Consider the following 22,467-nt stretch of genomic DNA (forward strand, 5'->3'; position numbering starts at 1 on the left):
TCTTGTGTGCTCCATGCAACTTGTCACTCCATCACTAGTTGAAGATATTTCTTCCCTACGTCAATCTCTCTTACTGGCTTGCTCGCTTGCAATTGTGTGTTGAGGTTGTTAGGCTGGGCCGAAGAGACTTGGGGAGATAGATATGGAGAGAAAAACAGTACAATATGCTAATATGGTGTCAAGGCGTTATTTATCCAACATTAGTGAGGAAAGGTGAGATCTAGTTGTTGTTATTGTTGGATCCTTTGACTATTCCATGCCCGACAATGTATGCCATCCACACTTCTACCCAAGCCTCCATGTGTCTTTCGAAGGATGCACACTCCTGTAGGGTGCAAAAACCATGTTCCCCCGGAATCATACTTGCATTGTTTGGTCGATATTCCCTTTTGCTGGATGTGCTTTGAAAACAAGGTTTTGCATGGCATTGAATATAGATCTTGTGGCCTCGTTGACTACACGAAGAGAGTCCATGTAGTTGTGTGCACTCTATGTTGTGCATATTGCATTCATATCATATACACTATTGAGAATGTGAGTGGCATGTACATTTTTGATGCGCTTAACACGGGGAGGGGGTTGACCATGTTGATCACGTTGTCTGCGATTTCTCCTAGGCATGGTAAATATGTGAATGAGAGAAAACTCAAGGAATAACTTTAGAAAATAGATACTTAGTGGAGAGACTTGTGCATGAATGAATGAATGAATGAAACATTGTGTTCTTCTGGCTATTTATAGAAAAAACCCAAGTGTCTCTACTTCAAGGGTCATTCACACCATGTCCTTCGTAATATTTTTAGTTAAAATATTATGAAGACTTTGAAAGATTAACTACCATCAATTGACTTGCCTTCAAAAATTAAACATAGTTACAAAAATAAAAATCAACATAGAGCAAACACATATTAGATTGTGCAAAAATTAAAATATAGTATGACCAACCACTAAGTTCAAATGTGTCGTTACATAGAAATAAGTTAATATAGAGTAATCAATACAAGTCACGAATTAGGTTCTTGATGGCCTCAAATCCTGTGGTGGTTGCGCTACTAGTGCGTGTGCAGGTGGGCCCCCATGGGCAGTGTGGGAAATAGTGGCCGATAGAGTAGTTGAGCATAGCTTTGGCCAACGAGGAACTATGGTTGGAGGTCTACTTGGAGGAGAAGTAGATGGCACAACCGACTCTTGTCAATGTCGTAAAGGAGACGGGTGGATGTGACTGTGCTCTACTATTCACAATGAAGTGTATCCCAAACGACACAAGGTATGGCACTAAGATGGAGTGTGTTGATTGCTTGCAAAATATGCATAGGTAGCATAGGGAAAGAAGATGAGAAGGGGACAAGACCATATGAAGCATAATGGAGGGATAGGAGTTGCTGGCGAGGTATATCATGAATACAATAGGTAGCATAGGGAAAGAAGATGAGAAGGGGACAAGACCATATGAAGCATAATGGAGGGATGGGAGTTGCTGGCGAGGTATATCATGAGTGTAGCCATCATTCTTCTTCTTGAAATTGTGTCTTCAATCCTTCATAAAAGTGTGTGGAGATACAATGGTCATTTTGTGCATGGTGATGGTGATGGTGTTGTGGTTATGTGATTAGGGTTCATGCTACTAGCATGTAGCACAAGGGTGTGTATGTGGGTATGGGATAGTGTGCATATGCGGTAGTGTGTGTGTGTGTGTGTGTGTGTGTGTGTGTGTGTAGAGTGTAGTCGCCGTTTACAAAAGAGAAGGCCTCATTTTATAGGCCAAGAGATTGACTAGGAAAGAGATTATGAGCAAGACAATTTATTATAGAGTAACCTCAGTTAGAGGCATTCACTCAATGAGAGAGCTCCGTGTGCCCTGATTATTGACCAATTTCCACCTAAACATCTTCATCATGGCGAGCTTTGTCTCCATGTCACCTTCCATAGCTTGAGTCAAACCTAGGGGATTCACTATTAGTAATGGGGGGATGTCACTTGCGTGCATCAAAATTAGAGAAACCCCCCTATGTACGGTATCTTACATGCTAACCTACCCCCCTACATACATACAAGATACGAACGTTCTCGCAATGAGCCATCCCCCCCAATACGGATTTTGTACAGAATGTAATGACCCACTATTTTATGTATACTAGTAACATAACAATTTAGAAGCACATGCTCGTGTAAAAATACATGATGAACTACAAATGAACAGCAAGTGTACAGTGTAGTGTGTTTTCATTTGCAATAGATGTTAAGAGAACAAACCATGAAAAGCAACAAATATAATGAATACTAAATTAAAATAAACCAATCTTTTCAATGTAATTTGTCAAAAAACGAATAGCATTTACCTTGTAAACTGATACAAATCTCAATCTCAAAACATATGATAGTAGCCACCTACTTAGTAGGCTTCCCACATGGGATTTAAGGCACACATATGAAATGGATTGTTCTTTAAATAACAAATAATGCATACCCTTAAACAACCATGAAAAACTTCACTCATCAAATCAAAACACATTACAAAACAACCCATTAAAAGATTAATCTTTTTGAACAAAAAAATTTATATGCGATATGAATGCACGTCTATGCTTAAGCAAAGTGAAACTTTTAAAAAAGCACCATCTGTATTTAATTTTGAGTTTGTACATTAAATATAAATCTTAAAAATTTTGCCTGAGTCTCCTTTGTATGGAGACCTATTTCTCAAAAAAAACCAGTACATCCTTTTCTTGGGCTCCCACCTCATCTGGGGCTCCCACGTGGGATTTAAGGATTATTTTACACATTAAAATCAAGCACATTTTCAATAGAGTCAAAGTAATCTAACTTCAAAGTGGTGGTATGACCTGCATATCATAGTACATAGGAAACCTCCAGTCAAAAGTCTAATCACATGATTACCAAAAGACCATGTCCACATCGATAGGCGATCATGTACAAAACAAACACAAAATGAAAACATAAAAGTAGCCTACCAAATTAACTTAAGAACCCTCAAAATCAAACTACATTCCAACTGTTAATATTTCATGCTTCTCATACTACACAATCAACAAATGGTATGTCCATGTCATATGGCTACCGTGTACATAAAATACATAAAGCAAAACATCAAAATGAAATGTCTAAATAGAGTTTCCTAAAAGAAGTGCGCATCCCTTAATCAACATTTCACTGGTCCACATGCCATGTCGGACAAACATCTTTCATATAGCACATCATATTTTTATGCAATTACTTTTATCTAGACACTGAGCACAATTCTAAGTCAATATTTTCAAAGCGTAGTCATCGCTCATCTTTGCCACTTGATTGGTTTACTTGCTCCCTTTGTAGCTTTCCAGATAATACATATTGTGTATCTGAATCTTTGGCACGCTTACTCTTCTCTCTTTCTACACACCAAGCCAAATCCCAAGCCTTTGAGATTTATCGACTGAACACCTTCATAAAGAGCTTCATATAAATCATGGACTTACTTATCCATGTTATCAATCTTACTATAAGCAGACTGGCAAGATTTTTCTTTGCTTATAGCAAAGCTTTCCTTGGAGACTGCACTTACAATTTCTTTTTCAAGCATTTTGTCTATGAGCGTCTCATTTTGCACAATACTTTGTACTTGCTTCTCCGTTAATTCACTAATCACCTTGCAGAGAGTTGACCTTAGAGACTAAAGAAATGCCTTCTTCTTACCCTCTGCCATAATGACTATATAGATATACTATTAAAAAGAAGAAGCATTCAAGTCAACCTACATATATATATATATATATATATATATATATATATATATATATATATATATATATACCTAGATGAATCCAAGATAAGCCCAGATTCACCCTTAAAGGAAAGTGCAAGGTAAAGACCCATGGTAGTCACCAACAAGACAATATAACCATCAACTCCATCATGCATAGTATTGACTAAATACCACGACATCCCCACTAACGTCTTCAGTGCCCAACAGTGGGTGTAGAACTAGGTACTAACAAATGCTCCCAAACACAACACGCACCACACGCACACACACATGAGCATACATAAACACAAAGTTCAGTGTAGTGAGTTTCTGTCATGACTCCGGAGATCAAGGGTAGACTCAGCCATAATTAAGCCTAGCACTAAAAGAAGCATTAAATTTAAAAAAAAAGCACAAAAAGGAGGTAGTTGATACGACATACGCACCACAAGAGATAGAAAGAATTAGCACAATATCAACTGGTTTTAACTCGGACAAAAACTTCACAATGTGAAGTCTGCATGTCCTCTATACGACTAAAAAATATACCTAGATGAATCCATAATAAGCCCAAATTCACCCTTAAAGGAAAGTGCAAGGTATAGACCCATATTAGTCACCCACAAGACAATATAACCATCAACTCCATCATGCATAGTATTGACTAAATACCATGACATCCCCACTAACATCAAACTATCACATGAAAGCTCTTGCATTAACCTAATGTGACACATTGGTATACCATATTTCACTTTGAAAACTAGAAGAACTAAAGGTGAAAATCGATAGCTCAAGATGGCACACCCGGTCAAGCCATATGACCATGTGACAAATTGGGACTATATTTGCATCAAAGCTCCTGCATTAACCTAATGTGAGACATTGGTATACCATATTTCACTTTGAAAACTAGAAGAACTGAAGGTGAAAATCGATAGCTCAAGATGGCACACCCGGTCAAGCCATATGACCATGTGACAAATTGAGACTATATTTTCATCAAAGCTCCTGCATTAAACTAATGTGACACATTGGTATACCATATTTCACTTTAAAAACTAGAAGAACTGAAGGTGAAAATCGATAGCTCAAGATGGCACAACCGGTCAAGCCATATGACCATGTGACAAATTGAGAGTATATTTGCATCAAAGCTCCTGCATTAACCTAATGTGACACATTGGTATACCATATTTCACTTTGAAAACTAGAAGAACTGAAGGTGAAAATCGATAGCTCAAGATGGCACACCCGGTCAAGCCATATGACCATGTGACAAATTGAGACTATATTTTCATCAAAGCTCCTGCATTAACCTAATGTGACACATTGGTATACCATATTTCACTTTAAAAACTAGAAGAACTGAAGGTGAAAATCGATAGCTCAAGATGGCACAACCGGTCAAGCCATATGACCATGTGACAAATTGAGAGTATATTTGCATCAAAGCTCCTGCATTAACCTAATGTGACACATTGGTATACCATATTTCACTTTGAAAACTAGAAGAACTGAAGGTGAAAATCGATAGCTCAAGATGGAACACCCGGTCAAGCCATATGACCATGTGACAAATTGAGACTATATTTGTAACTATATACAAAATAAAGACATTGTGTATCTGCGACACATAGACCCAAGGTATCCTAGACGTGTCTTGGCAAGAAAGTATAGCTCATGATAACACAGCCAATCAGGCCATATGACCATGTAGGAAATTGAGACTATAGAATTTGTAACTACATGGGAAAAAAGCTAACAGTCTTAAAAACTTTAACTCTTTTTATCGTAAAAAGAGACACAACTACACATTTGGTAAGAATGGATAGCTCAAGAGACCCGGTCAAGCCATATGAATAGCTAGAAGAGCTGAAGGTAAAAATCGATAGCTCAAGATGGCACACCTGGTCAAGCCATATGACAATGTGACAAATTGAGACTATATTTGTAATTATATACAAAATAAATACATTGTGTTTGTGTGACAGATAGACCCAAGGTATGCTAGACGTGTCTTTTGCCAAGATGAAAATGAATCGATCGACTTGCAATCAAGACGTTCATCTAAGTAGAGGCCATAAGCATGAATAAATGCAAAACAATCCCAACCATTTGAATGAGCCTCATCTCAAAAATCTAAAGCATTCAGGACACGCAGACCCCGTTTCCAGAGAGTGTAAGCTCTTGTTCAAAAGCAGAATCTCCATCTCTCAACAGGCGATGGGAAAGCATTAGGGCTTTGATGGCGACAATCCAGCCATGAGTCTTACTCAGACACTTGGAAATAGCCTGGACGCATGAACTCACATAATACCTTGAATAGGACATCAAGTGGAGAAGCTCTTGCACGTACTTTTCCTCCATCGTAGTGTCATCATGGTTCATAGCCTTCACAATAGCTACTTCAAGGTCAACCAAAACCAACACTTGCTACCTTGGCTAAGGAAATGCTAGTCTGATCCTTCAAAACCCCCAGGGCACTGCAAAGTGACACCTGCATTGGGGCCATCATCAAGACGTAGATCAAACGCACAGGTGCACCGGTGATGTAACACACAAGAGAAAATAAGTGCTGGCTTCTTTCAAGTACCTACCATTATACCATTTTGGAGATTGCTAAAACTGTATCTTAGTTAGAGCGCATCACAAATAGTCTAGCTACAATTATCTTTCCTCGTATAAACTATTTAAAGGATTATTAATCTATATATAGTACGATGTTGAAGCTAATGTGACTATCTCTTGCATGCCCTATCGAGAAATCAATCTCACGATAAAGTGGTCATGAAATTACGAGACCGACTAAGGTGGTCAAGCTGAAGGCCTGGCCAAATGGCTAGGTAAAGCATGTGATCTAGTATGTGTGGGTATCGAATGTTAATCCATTAAGGCCTAGCTCAAGGGTTTCATGTTGGCAACCTTCTTAGGTGAGTTAACCTCCAATATGAGCATCAAACCAACATTGCATGCCCACACTTGTGGATGCTTGAAATATATAGGATGCGGATGTGGCTTACTTTGGGCCATCATGCATTATGATAAAAATGCATGATACACACCCGAAACTTTTAAATGCCTTTGAAGGGCTGAAGGGATACCCCTGTTGATCTTTGTCCGCCTTCCCCTCTTTGCGTTTCTCTCTCTCGCTACGTAATGTACTCAAGGCTACGCTGAGACAAACTTTTCCCCAATGGCAAACTTTTCTAAGTTGCATCTTATTGTTCCTCTTTGGAAAACCAATTGTTTAGGTTGTGGTAATGACAAGGGGTTATGGTTCAACCCCTACAAAATGTAGATGTGGGTGGGCTTGTGGGCGCAATCCTATTCAACTAGCTGTTGCGAAGCATCCATTGGGGGGGGGGAAAAGGTTGCAAATTGAGAAGTTTGAAGATTAGACTCAATTCAGTTGCATAATGCATCATTCTAGGTTAATTTGTTTAAAATAAATTTGAGTCGTTAGTGTGATAAGATTAAAGAGTACCCGGCTTTTAGAAATCTAGGGTGTCTTTTGTCCTATCAGTCCTTACACATAGCTTTCCTACTTGTCTACTGGAAGCTCAATTGGCAAAGGGCACTATTGACCCGGGGGATTCACCATGGAAAACTTACCGTACCACGTAAGTGCAAGGGAAGGGTTTTTTTTTACAAGTTACATAAGCGTATAAGTTAGGGGAAGGCCCGCAATAAGTTATCTCTCAAGCCAAAAAATAAGGGAGGGGGTATCATATTTATTGGTTGGGGCGAGGGTAGGGGAGAATTGAGAAAATGGAAAAATGAGAGGAAGATTTTGTGTTTCAAAATCATGGCTTCCCAAGAGAGTTTCCCCTTGAACTTTTGAGTAAATAGCTACAAATATCCATGCAAGAACTAACACTTCTTTGTATCAATTGCTTGTTTTGTGATTACAGTTCATTTGTTGAGGGATAAAAGCTAACACAAAGAACCTATCACAATATATGACCACGTTTTTTGAGTAACTTATATGGGGTAGAATTGGACGAGTAGCTAGAGTTCAAGCTGAGCGGGTACATAGTTTTAAAGTCAAACTAAAACACATTGAGGGTACAACTAGTTATCAACATAAGTGGTTCCTTAGTACGTTGCCAGTCACTATGCTAAACTCTCTTTGAATAATTTTACTCAGTTGGATCATGTGAGACCTAAATTTTATATGTAAGATAGGGGTATGATAATTTTTTGCATTGATTGTTGTATAAGCGTAGAAAGGGGGGTCATATTCCCTAGGATGAGTCGTATATAGGAGTTTATAAAAGTTGTCTGCTCGTAGGTGGCATCCTGTTTTATATATAGATTGAATCCCCCGGGACTATTGATCAATGCAAGTGCTTCTTGCTCTACCAAATTCCACACAATCATGGGAGTAGGTTCCCCCAATCTCAGAAAAAGGAAAATGTTCGTGCATAATTATTGAGATTCCAAATGAAATCTAAATGATGGGAAGAAACAATGAGAGGTGGAATTGAAAAGTCTAAAATCTGAAAGGTTGGAGCAATTTTAAGTCTTCATTTTCTCTCACTTCTCTCCCTTTCTCTCTCTCTCTCTCTCTCTCCCCCACCAATGAGGTAGCCCCAACTCTTTCCCAACCAATCATCCCTAATGACCAAGAGGTTGTAATGGCTATGATCGAGGTAGTGGTCGGTTGCTGGCGGTTCTGTAGGAAGCATGGGAGGAGAGCTTTTTAGGCTATTGAAGGGGAAGCTCGTCGGGCAAAATCAAGCGATCCTTGCTTTCTCATTAAGGTTGTTTGCTCCTACCAGGTGCCAGCCAGGGCCCCAACCCTTTCCACCATGACACCAATGCTGCACCATTTGTTGCAATTGAAGTCACTCTCTATTCAGACCAAGGGCTTCACTCCACCTCCAAGTCCAACCTCCCTTTGAACAACCAACAAAGCTGTGCGACTCCTGCCAAGTTTGTGCAGGCCGGAGTGAGGGAGCATTAATCATGATCAGTCAACATAGGATGCTCGTGCAATTTTTTGAGGTCGTAAGTTGGGCAGTAGGATTTAGCCAGAGCATCTTCTATCTCCAATGAGGCATTTTTTTTAAAAAAAAGCCATTAGCTTTGAACTCCCCTTGAGATGTTTTTATTAAATTTCTGAACTTCTCTGTTGATAATACGCAGTACTTGTCGGCCGTGTCGATATGCCAAGCCTTGCCGAAGCTTCACAAGAGGGAGGGGGCGTACCTCACTATGGGTACCGTCCCTAGTTTGCTGAAAAAAAACTTTCGCCACTAACCCCTAAGGGGTTGGGCGCCGTCGGGTGTGTACTTGGAGTTTCTCACCGGCTATGGCGCCTGCAGATAGTGCGAGGGGTTGAGCAAAGCTCCCCCCGCCTCGTAGGATGTTCTTATCTGCCGGCTATAAGCACAGAAAAAGGTCCCCACGCCAACGCAATGCCTTAGAGCCCGCAAGGGTATAATTTGGTGCAGGTCGTCGACAGGCAGCTTCTCCTTGCAAGGGCTGTTGCCCACGCCTTCTGGCTTGTCGTCCTCCTCACAGGGGGTGAGCTCCACACCCCCTTGATCCCGACATGCAAAACAGCATGCAAAATTGTGTGCCTCCCCCTTCTCCACGGCTGTGCCTTTCCCCAAAAAGGAACCTTGGTCTTTATACCAATGTTAAACAAGGGGAACTAGAAACCTAGGAGTCCACCTCCCAACCACCCACTATATAGCATGGCTCCTAGCCCTTTGTCCTAGTTGGGCTCCCTTTCCACACTGTCTAGCCCGGCCTTGCCCTTATCTAGTCCAGACTTGTTGTTGTCCTAATAGAGGGTGCTTGCCAATAAACACAAGCAAGTTATGCACTTTAACACAACAACAAACTCTTCTATCATTCTTATGCAAAAGTAGAGATGTGCATATAAGTCCTTCTAATTTTGGATGCTTGCCTATGAGACAAGCTTTGCATTCACATGGCGCACTTGAATCCATGGACAGATCTTTTGGAGTGTTGTTGATTCAGTGTGTATGATAGCTTATTAAAAACTAGCTATATGATCTCTATCATTGAGAAAGAGGAAGTAAGATCTCTTTAGGGTGATGTGTAGAGAGTTGGATGTGTAGAGAGCTATGCAGGTTTGCTGGACTTGTCTTGAGTTTCGGTGGCTTAACTGCTTATGTTTTGTGAACGTGATGGATTCTATAAATCATTTATCTATTCGTTTCTATTTTATATTGTTGAGACCATCATTGCTAATGAGCATGTCTATTGATCTACAGGGTGTGCAATCATGGAGCAGATTGTGGACCTTGAGTAGAAGGGATGAGTGCCAAAATATCACCGTCTGCATGCATTTAGGAGCCCATCATGGGTTGGTTGTGAATTATGGTTTTCCTTTTAATAGACAATATTGTAACCTATATTGAGTTCACCATGTGTGTCCCATTAAAGGGCCCTGGTTTTTTATTGGCCCCCTTACACTAGAGATCATGGATATTATTAAGTGCAGTCTTTGGACTTTATTTAATGCAATTTTCATTTGTCATGGATGTATTTCATGTTGTCATGGATGCCTCATGGAAGTGTGTGATCATCATCTCATAGAGGGAGAGAGTATTCCCATAGCACTTCATGGCTAGAGCAATCCCAAAAGGTGTATGATGGATGTCTCTCTCTCTCTCTCTCTCTCTCTCTCTCTCTCCCCCCCCCCCCCCCCCCCCCCCCCCCCCCCCCTTAAATGCAACGGCCTTCTTCCCCTCTCTAGTCTCTTGTGTGCTCCATGCAACTTGTCACTCCATCACTAGTTGAAGATATTTCTTCCCTACGTCAATCTCTCTTATTGGCTTGCTCGCTTGCAATTGTGTGTTGAGGTTGTTAGGCTGGGCCAAAGAGACTTGGGGAGATAGATATGGAGAAAAAAGCAGCACAATATGTTAATATGGTGTCAAGGCGTTATTTCTCCAACATTAGTGAGGAAAGGTGAGATCTAGTTGTTGTTATTGTTGGATACTTTGGCTATTCCATACCCGACAATGTGTGCCATCCACACTTCTACCCAAGCCTCCATGTGTTATTCGAAGGATGCACACTCCTGTAGGGTGCAAAAACCATGTTCCCCCCAAATCATACTTGCATTGTTGGCTAGTGCCGCAGACATGGACCCAAGGTATGCTAGACGTGTCTTGACAAGAAACTATAGCTCAAGATAACACACCGAATCAAGCCATATGACCATGTGGGAAATTGAGACTATAGAATTTGTAACTACATGGGAAAAAAGCTAACAGTCTTAAAAACTTTAACTCTTTCTTTCGTAAAAAGAGACACAACTACACATTTGGTAAGAATGGATAGCTCAAGAGACTCGGTCAAGCCATATGGATAGCTAGAAGAGCTGAAGGTAAAAATTGATAGCTCAAGATGGCACACCCGGTCAAGCCATATGACAATGTGACAAATTGAGACTATATTTGTAATTATAAAACAAACTAAAGACATTGTGTATGTGTGACACATAGACCCAAGGTATGCTAGACGTGTCTTTTGCCAAGATGAAAATGAAACGATCGAGTTGCAAGCCAGACATTCATCTAAGTAGAGGCCATAAGCATGAATAAATGCAAAAAAATCCCAACCATTTGAATGAGCCTCATCTAAAAAATATGAAGCATTCAAGACACGCAGACCCCGTTTCAAGAGAGTGTAGGCTCTTGTTCAAAAGCAGAATCTCCATCTCTCAACAGGCGATGGGAAAGCATTAGGGCTTTGATGGCGACAATCCAGTCATGAGTCTTACTCAGACGCTTGGAAATTGCCTGGACGCATGAACTCACATAAGACCTTGAATAGGACGTCATGTGGAGAACCTCTTGCACGTATTTTTCCTCCATCAGAGTGTCATCATGGCTCGTAGGCTTCACCATAGCTACTTCAAGGTGATCCAAAACCTGCACTTGCTACCTTGGCAGGTAAGGAGATGCTAGTGTGATCCCCGGAGGGGTCACCTAATAAAAATGTAACCTATCACGTGAGTTCAATAGAAGGGTATTTAAAGTTCTTGAAACTTATAGAAATATATATACAGAAGGGCATTACCTTTTCAAATTTTCAAAAAACTTACAGATTGTAAAAGAAAAGGGTACATTATATTCTTAACAAAATTCACAGATAAGGGGTTTTACAAACCTTTCTTGAACGCACGTTGGTGCAACAAAAGTTGGTATGTGCTAGGAAGTTTGCAATGCAATGATTTGTATGCTGGTAGGTACATGGCAAAGGGCTAAAGCCAGTGTGGGAGACCTCAGCAGGACAGTGGCAACGAAAATACGTGCTTAAAGTGGTTTTTTAGGCCAGGGGGGCCTCCAAAGTGGGCCAATAGGGACAATAGGTCAAACTGTCCGAGATACTGGGAATGTGCCCCGAAGTGTGGTATTCGAGATGCTAGAAGTCCGTCTAAACGGTTCGTCAAACGGGCTTCGGTGTGAAAGATATGCCAGTCAGAAGTTAGAAGGCCTAGCAGGTCCCAACCGACAGGGCAGGTACAGACAGGTGTCCAAAACTAGGATCAGTGGATACGCATGTAAAGCTCAAGATGTGGATCATGCCGGTCTTTTCGGTTTGCCATTCGGAGCTCATACGGACAAGTTATGGCCTGTGGAATATTTGCAGGGGCTCGGATACATGCTCACCGGGCCTCGTTGATAGTATGTTGACAAGGATATTTTTGAGCTCACCAAGATTCTGAAAGATTGCGTGCGATGTTTGGAGTTAGCCAAAATCTATGGATCGTCGATCAGAGTCGAACGCATCATGGTACGCCCAATTTAGATTGGCAAACAATCGAAACGAAGGTGAATCAGTTTTTTTATCCAGTTTGCCGGCTTGATGTTTGAGGGTGTGAATTGATCGAAAGCGAAAAAGTTTCCAAGGTTCGGAGTTGGCCTTGGTGTGGCTATGGAGAAGGGGGCTCGTTGAACTCGAACTCATGGAGCAGCCATTGCATGGGAAATGAGGGCTAAAAAGCCTTTGGTTGTGAATTGAAAAGGAAAAGAAAAAGCTTGGCTGGACTTGGAAAAAGGGCAAAGAGGGTAACCTCACAAGAACATAAGGAGGAGAGCCAAAAAAATAATAAAAGGAAGGGAAGGCTTGAGGAGAGGCGCCATTGCCATAAAAAAGAAACTCTTTCTTGGCCTTAAAGAAAAGAAGAGAAAGAGGTGAGGCAAGGGGCAGCCGTTTTCGACGAGGGAGGAGGGAGGAATTTTTCTTAGGCTTGGAAAAGAAGTTTCGTGTGCTCAGCGATCGAAGCCAGCACGCAGGGTTTGTTCGTGAAGCGACCGAAAGGGCGAGCGCCTGACAGAGGAAGTAGCTAGCGAAGGCTACCCAGAGGAGGAGTTGTTGCCGATGCGAAGCGAGTGATGAATTTTTTTTGTCGATGTGTGTGTCGATTGGTTTCGGTTTGGTCGAGGGAGGTGTGTGCCCCTCTGTATGAAGCAGGTTATCGACTTGTTGCGACCTAGAGCAGGCCACATGAGGTTTGTACATGGTGTGTAAAGAAGCTATCATTGCCAAATTTTTTGGTGTTGTCTTTCCTCCCCTTCTCCCCTTTCTTCTTTGCTCGTCTCCAAGGTTTGTGGTGCCGGTGTGTGTGAGCGTGTGCGTCCCCCGGGCCCCCTGTGTGTGTGAGAGAGAAAGAGAGAGAGAGGTGTCGAGTTGTGGAAGAGCTGGAAGCGGGAAAGATCGCTGTGGTAGCTGTTTGAGCATGGTGCAGAGTGTTTGTACGTTGGGCAAAGTGCAGGCGAGGCCTGGCTAGTGTGAGTTGCTTTTTTTGAAGGTGTTTTCGAGAGGTTAGGGGTGTTGTGAAAACCCTGAGCTATATAGGGGCAGTTGTTTGTGTGTCGGGTGTGTTCCCCATTCCCCCTCTCCATCTTCTGGTGCCCCCACTGAGGAGCACACTGATGCTCCTGTTTGAAGACAAAGCGATGATTTTGGTGATGCCAAAGGTGCGATGGCCAAAGCTGGGATCAGTGGATACGCATGTAAAGCTCAAGTTGTCGATCATGCCGGTCTTTTCGATTTGCCATTCGGGACTCAGACGAACAAATTATGGCCCATGGAATATTTGCAGGGGGTCGGATACGTGCTCACCGGGCCGCATTGATAGGTATGTTGACAAGGATATTTTTGACCTCACCAAGATTCTGGAAGATTGCATGCAATGTGGGGAGTTAGCTGAAATCTGTGGATCGTCGATCAGAGTCGAACGCATCATAGTACGCCCAATTTAGATTGGCGAACAATGGGAATGGAGGTGAATCAGTTTTTTTGTCCAGTTTGGCGGCTTGATGTTTGAGGGTGTGAATTGATCGAAAGAGAAAAAGTTTTCGAGGTTTGGAGCTGTTCTTGGTGTGGCTCGGGAGAAGGAGACTCGCTGAACTCGAACTCATGGAGCACCCATTGCATGGGAAATAAGGGCTAAAAAGCCTTTGGTTGCGAATTGAAAAGGAAAAGAAAAAGCTTGGCTGGACTTGGGAAAAGGGCAAAGAGGGTAACCTCACAAGAACATAAGGAGGAGGGGGAAAAAAAAATAAAAGGAAGGGAAGGCTTGAGGAGAGGCGCCATTGCCAAAAAAAGAAACTCTTTCTTGGCCTTAAAAAAACGAAGAGAAAGAGGTGAGGCAAGGGGCAGCCGTTTTCTAGGGAGGAGGGAGGAATTTTATTTAGGCTTGGAAAGAAAAAGAAGTTTCGTGCGCTTGGTGACCAAAGCTAGCATGGAGGATTTGTTCATGAAGCGATCGAAAGGGTGAGGACCTAGCAGACGAAGTAGCCAACGAAGGCTACCCAAAGGAGGAGTTGTCGTCGGATGTGAAGCGAGTGATGAATTTTTCTCGTCGATGTGTGTGCCGACAGGTTTTGGTTTGCTCGAGGGAGGTGTGTGCCCCTCTGTATGAAGCAGGTGATGGATTTGTTGCGACCTAGAGCAGGCCACATGAGTTTTGTACATGGTGTATAAAGAAGCAGTCATTGCCGATTTTTTGGTGTTGTCTTTCTCCCCCTTCCCCTCTTTCTTCTTTGCTCGTCTTCAAGGTGTGTGGTGCCAGTGTGTGTGAGCGTGTGCGTCCCCCGGCCCCCCTGTGTGTGTGAGAGAGAAAGAGAGAGAGGTGTCAAGTTGTGGAAGAGCTGGAAGCGGGAAAGATCGGTGTGGTACCTGTCTGAGGATTCTGGAAAGTGTTTGTGCATTGGGCAAAGTGCAGGCGAGGCCTGGCTAGTGTGAGTTTCTTTTTTTGAAGGTGTTTTCAAGAGGTTAGGGGTGCTGTGAATACCCTGAGCTATATAGGGGCAACTATTTATGTGTCGGGTGTGTTCCCCATTCCCCCTCTCCGACTTGATATGGTAGTTTTACACATAATGAACCCCCCGAGGTCTGATCCTTCAAAACCCCTAGGGCGTGACATCTGCATTGGGGCCATAATCAAGACGTAGATCAAACGCATAGGTACGTCGGTGATGTAACACACAAGAGAAAATAAGTGCTGGCTTCTTTCAAGTACCTACCATTATACCATTTTGGAGATTGCTAAAAGTGTATCTTAGTTAGAGCGCATCACAAATAGTTTAGCTACAATTATCTTTCCTCTTATAAATTATTTAAAGGATTATTAATATATATATAGTACGATGTTGAAGCTAATGTGACTATCTCTTGCATGCCCTATCAAGAAATCAATCTCACGATAAAGTGGTCGAAATTACGAGATCGACTGAGGTGGTTGAGCTGAAGGCCTAGCCAAATGGCTAGGTAAAGCATGTGATCTAGTATGTGTGGGTATTGAATGTTAATCCATTAAGGCCTAGCTCAAGGCTTTCATGTTGGAAACCTTCTTAGGTGAGTTAACCTCCAATATGAGCATCTAACCAACATCTCATGCCCACACTTGTCGATGCTTGAAATATCTAGGATGCGGATGTGTCTTACTTTGGGCCATCATGCATTATGATAAAAACGCATACTACACATCCAAAACTTTTAAATGCCTTTGAAGGGCTGAAGGGCTACCCCTAATGATCTTTGTCCGCCTTCCCCTCTTTGTGTTTCTCTCTGTCGCTACGTAATGTACTCAAGGCTAAGCTGAGATAAACTTTTCCCCAATGGCAAACTTTTCTAAGTTGCATCTTATTGTTCCTCTTTGGAAAACCAATTGTTTAGGTTGTGGTAATGACAAGGGGTTATGGTTCAACCCCTACAAAATGTAGATGTGGGTGGGCTTGTGGGCGCAATCCTATTCAACTAGCTGTTGCGAAGCATCCATTGGGGGGGAGGAAAGGTTGCAAATTGAGAAGTTTGAAGATTAGACCCAATTCAGTTGCATAATGCATCATTTTAGGTTAATTTGTTTAAAATAAATTTGAGTCGTTAGTGTGATAAGATTGAAGAGTACCCGGCTTTTATAAATCTAGGGTGTCTTTTGTCCTATCAGTCCTTACACATAGCTTTCCTACTTGTCTACTGGAAGCTCAATTGGCAAAGGGCACTATTGATCAATGCAAGTGTTGCTTGCTCTACCAAATTCCACACAATCATGGGAGTAGGTTCCCCCGATCTCAGAAAAAGGAAAATATTCTTGCATAATTATTGAGATTCCAAATGAAATCTAAATGATGGGAAGAAAAAATGAGAGGTGGAATTGAAAAGTCTAAAATCTAAAAGGTTGGAGCGATTTTAAGTCTTTATTTTCTCTCGCTTCTCTCTCTTTCTCTCTCTCTCCCCCACCAATGAGGTAGCCCCAACTCTTTCCCGACCAATCATCCCTAATGACCAAGAGGTTGTAATGGCTATGATCGAGGTAGTGGTCGGTTGCTGGCAGTTCTGTAGAAAACATGGGAGGAGAGATTTTTAGGCTATTGAAGGGGAAGCTCGTAAGGCGAAATCAAGCGATCCTTGCTTTCTCATTATTGTTGTTTGCTCCTACCAGGTGCCAGCTATCCCCAACCCTTTCCACCATGACACCAATGCCACACCATTTGTTGCAATTGAAGTCACTCTCTATTCAGACCAAGGGCTTCACTCCACCTCCAAGCCCAACCTCCCTTTGAACAACCAACCAAGCTGCGCGACTCCTGCCAAGTTTGTGCATGCCGGAGTGAGGGAGCATTAATCATGCTCAGTCAGCATAGGATGCTCGTGCAATTTTTTGAGGTCGTAAGTTGGGCAATAGAGCATCTCCTATCTCCAACGAGGCTTTTTGTTTTTTTAATCCATTAGGATTAGCTTTTTTTTTTGAAAAAGCCATTAGGATTAGCATTTTTCATGGTAGCATGCTGCTCACAAATGACAATGTCATTGATGCTAGATGAATCACTCGGTGCATACACGAAGACCAAGATGATTGATTAGAATGGAGAAGCTCAAAGGCATGATATAATTTAATTACTCACAATGCTATTATATATCACTCTTCGGGATTCGGGCAGAGCTTGAAATCTCTTGTGTCTTTGGCTGCAGCACGTGCAACAAGATCCAAGCCTCCAAGATGCAGCATCGAGCAGCTCAGAACCAACTCAGGAGCTCTTGCAGTAGGCGCAGCAGGCTACAACGTAACTGACACAGCAACCCGATGCAATTCTGCCTCAATCATGTGGCGTAAGGCGCCATCATCACCAAAGGGTAGAGCAGTAAGGCTTGTGAAAAAGGATTCCCAGTCACTCCCACTGCCATAGCATTCGAAACCATCCAAGGTCGGCTCCAATAGATTGCGGCTCCATAGCGAAAAGCAGTGAAAGAGATGCACGTAGGCGGGAGTTGAGCACTGAGGAAGGGCAGTGATAACTTTCTTAGGGTATATGCGTTTAATGGGCTAGAAAAATACATTTTTCCTAATCAAAGAAATAAGGACAAGCTTTATATTCTCCCAGTTTTTAGGTCAAAATTTAAAGCTTATGTCGATAATTACACTAAAATTTGTGAAAACTTCCCGGTTTTCTTCAAGGCAAGCTCAAAATCTAACCGGGATTGTAGGATTTTATTTGATTAAAATACATTGGACCCCGGTTTTTTTCTAACTCTGGAACTTCAAACCTCACACGGCCATAGAGTTTGGACAAACGCCCACAGTGCCCCACACTTCAAACTTCAATCTTGAATCGCGATAAGCAAACAAGTAAATACCTCTCAAATTTCAAAAATTCTCAAAATATCCCCAATACCCCTGATCGTGAGATTAAATTTTCAAAAATTCCCAAAATTTAAAATACCTTGGTCATGAGATTAAATGCCCTTCAATTTCCCAAAATTCCCCAAATATCGCTGGTCGTGAGATTAAATTTCTGTAAAGATAAAAAAGTTTTTTTCTTTTCATAAGAAGAATGATTGTCTATCAATACAAGATGCTCAAACCATAATTTGAATTGGCTATGTAGGCTTTGGAGATGAATCGCTTCATTATTTTTGGACCAAGGCTAGAAAAATGCAATTTTCCTAACCGAAGAAAATAAGGGCAAGCTTGACATTGTCCTGGATTTTAGGTCAAAATTTAAATCTTTTGCCGGTAATTACACTAAAATTTGTGAAAACTTCTTAGTTTTCTTCAAGGCAAGGTCAAAATCTAACAGGGATTTTAGGATTTCAGCTGGTTAAAATACATTGGACCCCGGGTTTTTTCTAACGCTATTTTGGACATAATCGCCTATTTTGTGAGGTAATATGTGACAAATTACATGCCAAGCACTCAAAAATGCATCTCAATTGTCAAAAAGGAATAAAAAGTAGAAAATCTTGAACAATCTGACCAAAGTAAATACATGGGTACTTTGGGAATTTTAAAAATTTGAAGGGTATTTTGGGAATTTCGACAAGTTAGAGGGGTTTGAGCTTGGCTTTAAGTAAATGAGGATACTTACATAAGTTTTAGTGTATTTAGCAACAAAGCCTTCTAATTTTGACCCAAAAACCAAGACAATTTCAAGTTTGCCCTTATTTTTACCATGCCATGAAAGTACTTTTCGATGCACACACACACACACACACACACACACACACACACACACACACACACACACAGAGAGAGAGAGACTTATTAATGTATTTAAGGTGGCTCAGGTAGTTAAATGTAGCCCCAATGTAACCCCCCTCCCTCCCCCTCCCTCTTCCTTATGTGTACAGTATGAGTATGAAATAATGAGGGGCTACCCCTATTGTATACGCTTATGCACAAAATCCAAAAACCCCCCTATTGTACACTCACGTGGTATCGTACGAAAAAACACAGTGAATCCCCGGGGGAGTCAAGAGCTTCTTTATAACATTTGAGAGAATCTTGATAAAATAAGAGAAAATAGAGCAATAATGGTGAGAACCTATAGGAAAGTGTGTGTGTGGAGTTGGATAATCACGACGTCTTCCCATGTGGACAGATAGGCTTCACCATTTCGGTCATACCACCCAAACGGTATCTCCAAAAATTATAAAACAAATATAGGCCAAAAGATCAGCTGAATGGATACAATTTTGTTGTTGAAAACTTTTTCGAGTTCGGAATGGATAAAATAGAGAAAAATCCCACAAAAGTATGTGTCCGTCTTTTTCCTTCCAAAAGTCTTCCAGGTGGTCCCCTCTTGACTTCATGTGCAAGCCTTGTGTCCACAAGTGAATTATGCTTGAATTTGATAATATTTTGTTGCCTCAACTCCATAATGCATAATATTCTCCTCCCTTCCACTATTAACTTTTTCTCTTCACCTATAGTGATTGTCAGGTAGTGACCGTCGGGTAGAATCAACATCCAATGATTTTTTTGTTTTTAGTGTTCCTACCTCTCCTTATTTCGAGATCCAGATGTGTCCAAACCATAGCTATGTACAAAATAAATACATAGTTTTTTTGTGATATTCATGCATCAAGTGCATACCAAGAGAGAGGTGGAGCAAAATTTAAAAAATGGCCCTCATTAGCCCTCCCCCTAAAGCTAGAGGCTTTCATGTCTCTAGCTTTGTACTTGATTCTTCTTCAGTTGAGGTGGAGGAGTCTCCCTCCTCAGGAATTTCCATCATAGGTGCTTGATCAAACCTAAAACAGTACTGCCTCAACCTCCATCCATTGACACGTGTTTTGGTGGAGCCTACCACTTGCATCCATCAATCAATAACTACCATTGTTGTAGCAATTTCTAATGACAAATGGCCCCTCCTGTTAAGGCGGTTACGCCGCTAGCGGAAGCTAAATAGCGAGAACTCAACCAACAACAAAATTTGTCAGACGAGGACGGAGCTTGACCCGCAGGCACATGGAAACAACTAGGTGGGTGTCAAATCACCTACTCGACCTTCTAATGACAATCACTACTAAGGAAATCAAATCTAAGTTCTAAAATACGCAAGTGAATGAAATCCGTACTATGAATGAATGCTATACGAAACAAGATCTAGAATCATTGAATCGATCTCAAACTCAAGGGAAAGTCTATACACTAGGTAAGAACAACACCCTAAAGACTTGAACTGCAAACTCAACCTATAACCACTCCGTGCGATAAACGCGTATGAAGACAGGCCGAAATATACAGGTGACCGAAACTTGACCCCGATGGTACTAATGTGTAGCTCTACTCGTTGTGGTTCTATAGATATGCTGCATGCTCAATTCCGACACACGAGTTGGAAGAAAACTCACACCGAAGCTCGTAGGAACTTACCACACATAGAAGCCGATAGCGCGCACTCTTGGTATCTGTGCGTAGCTCTCACCGTTGCTAACACAATGGCGGTGTCGCTTCTCCAATGGCGGCTCCATAGCTCGCGTAGCAAGTAGATAAGACTCTCTCTCTCTCTCTCTCTCTCTCTCTCTCTCTCTCAGACACAGTCACGGCGCTCAAAAACTCACTTTGATTAATAATCTCCCCCTTTAGGTTACAAAAACTTTGGCTTATATACCTCAGCCTTGGAGGTGAGAACATCTCTAACTAATTACATCAACAAGTGAAATTACTTCGGGATTACAAGCTGGAAACTCAATTGAGTCCCGTTACTTAATGAATGGCTCAAATCAAAATTAATGTCGAAAAGACATTTATTATAATCAATGGTTACAAAATGATGAGTGTGAGCAAAAATGTGGGTGTGATCCTCTGCTGGCTCAACACTCCTCCCCCCGCGTTCATGTCGTCCCTGACATGACTTTTATGCTTGGTCAATAAAGTCCCGTCGTCTTGAGCATCTGCAAATGTGATTTGTATCGTAGGTTGCCGATGGTCAAGGTTGGGCCGAATATTTTTCTTTCGTGGGTGAAAAAGCCGGTGTAGAAAGCTTCTTCGAATGTTTGCATGTGGAAGCTAGGCAAAAACATAATCCTTTGGTATAGGAGGTGTAACACTTTTGGAGAAGGCTGAAATGAAAGATCGTACATCATATCAGACACCGTGTCGGCCGTCGATAGTAGACTCAAGGTCGTGGCTTTATCTGGTGCGAACACTTCAATGCAAGCTAAGAGAGTCCTGCAAATTTTCTTGAGCATCTGACATGAAAAGTCAGGAGAGCCAGTAAAGAGCTTGATGGTGCCTATTAGGGTTTTCACCATGTAGGCTTTACCTATTCTCTCTCCTGCCTTTGGTCCTGGCATCCTGGGACAATTAAGCCAATTTGGCTTCTTTTCTGCAATCCTGCCATGCTCTTTCCAGTTTCTGACTCTTGGCACCGGGCAGAAGGTTGCATCCTCCCAGATCTCCTTTGGTGCCTCCACCAAGTAGATGAAGTAGGCTGGGTATTTGTTCAGCCAACCTTTCCTCCATCTAGGTTGTGAATCTACTATCTTCTTTGATTGTTCCTCCTTTGTGATGTCGCCTTCGTAAAGAGCGACATACTGCTCTCCTTCTAGTCTCTTTTTTGTTCAAATATCATCAAAGGGAAAGGCAGGCTGGGTTGCATCCACTGTTCATGGAGCACTTTTGTGTCTAGTCCCTGAAGACTAATGGAGATTAGGAGTCTCCTCTCCCATTCCATTTCCGCCTTGGCACTCTCCTCTGCTGACTTTTCTATTTGGTCATGGAGCCTTTGTTCTTCTTCTTCAGAGATTCTTGAAGTCGATGCCACCTCTTGAGCTGGGGCTGGATCTTCAATTGTGGTTGCCTCTCCAGTTTCTGGTAGCTCTATGGCTGCTCCACCTGATTCTTCGTGTGGTGTCTCTGTCTCTCTTCTTTGTTGCTCTTGTAGATCTTGGAGCTGTTTGCGGAGGGCCTCATTATCTGTCCGTAGTGTTTGATTTTCTAATGTGAGCCTCTCTTCTGTGGCCAATGATCCCTCCGCAATGTGCAACCTTTGCACTTGCTCTAATCTTATCTCTCTTTGTAAGGTTCGCACCTGGTTTTCCAAAACTTGTACGATAGCTCCCTCTTGTTCGGTTCCTGTTGTGCTAGCTCTAGGGGTAGACCTGAGTCTAGTGATTGTTCTTTCTTGGAGCTCGACTCTTTCCCTTAGCTCAATGAACTCATCCTTAGCCGCCTCCAACTCATCCTCTATCCGCTCCCTTGCTTCCTGTGCACTTGTTACTTCTCTTGAAGCCTCGGCTAGTTGGAGTATCAAGCCGTCTCTCTCGTTTTCCGCGTCATAGAGTGATGCTTTATGACTTTCAGATTCAGTCATAGCATTCTCTAAATTTCTCTGCAACTCTGCTTCCCTTTGTTTGGCTGTCTCAATCTCTACTTCCTTTGCCTTGGACCTTTCTTTTATCTTGTTGAGCAGTTCATGCACCATGTGCATGTCTTTTTCATC

The sequence above is a fragment of the Adiantum capillus-veneris genome, chromosome 7, assembly GCF_014529385.1.
Source record: "Adiantum capillus-veneris isolate H3 chromosome 7, ASM1452938v2, whole genome shotgun sequence".
In the NCBI taxonomy this organism is placed as follows: domain Eukaryota; kingdom Viridiplantae; phylum Streptophyta; class Polypodiopsida; order Polypodiales; family Pteridaceae; genus Adiantum; species Adiantum capillus-veneris.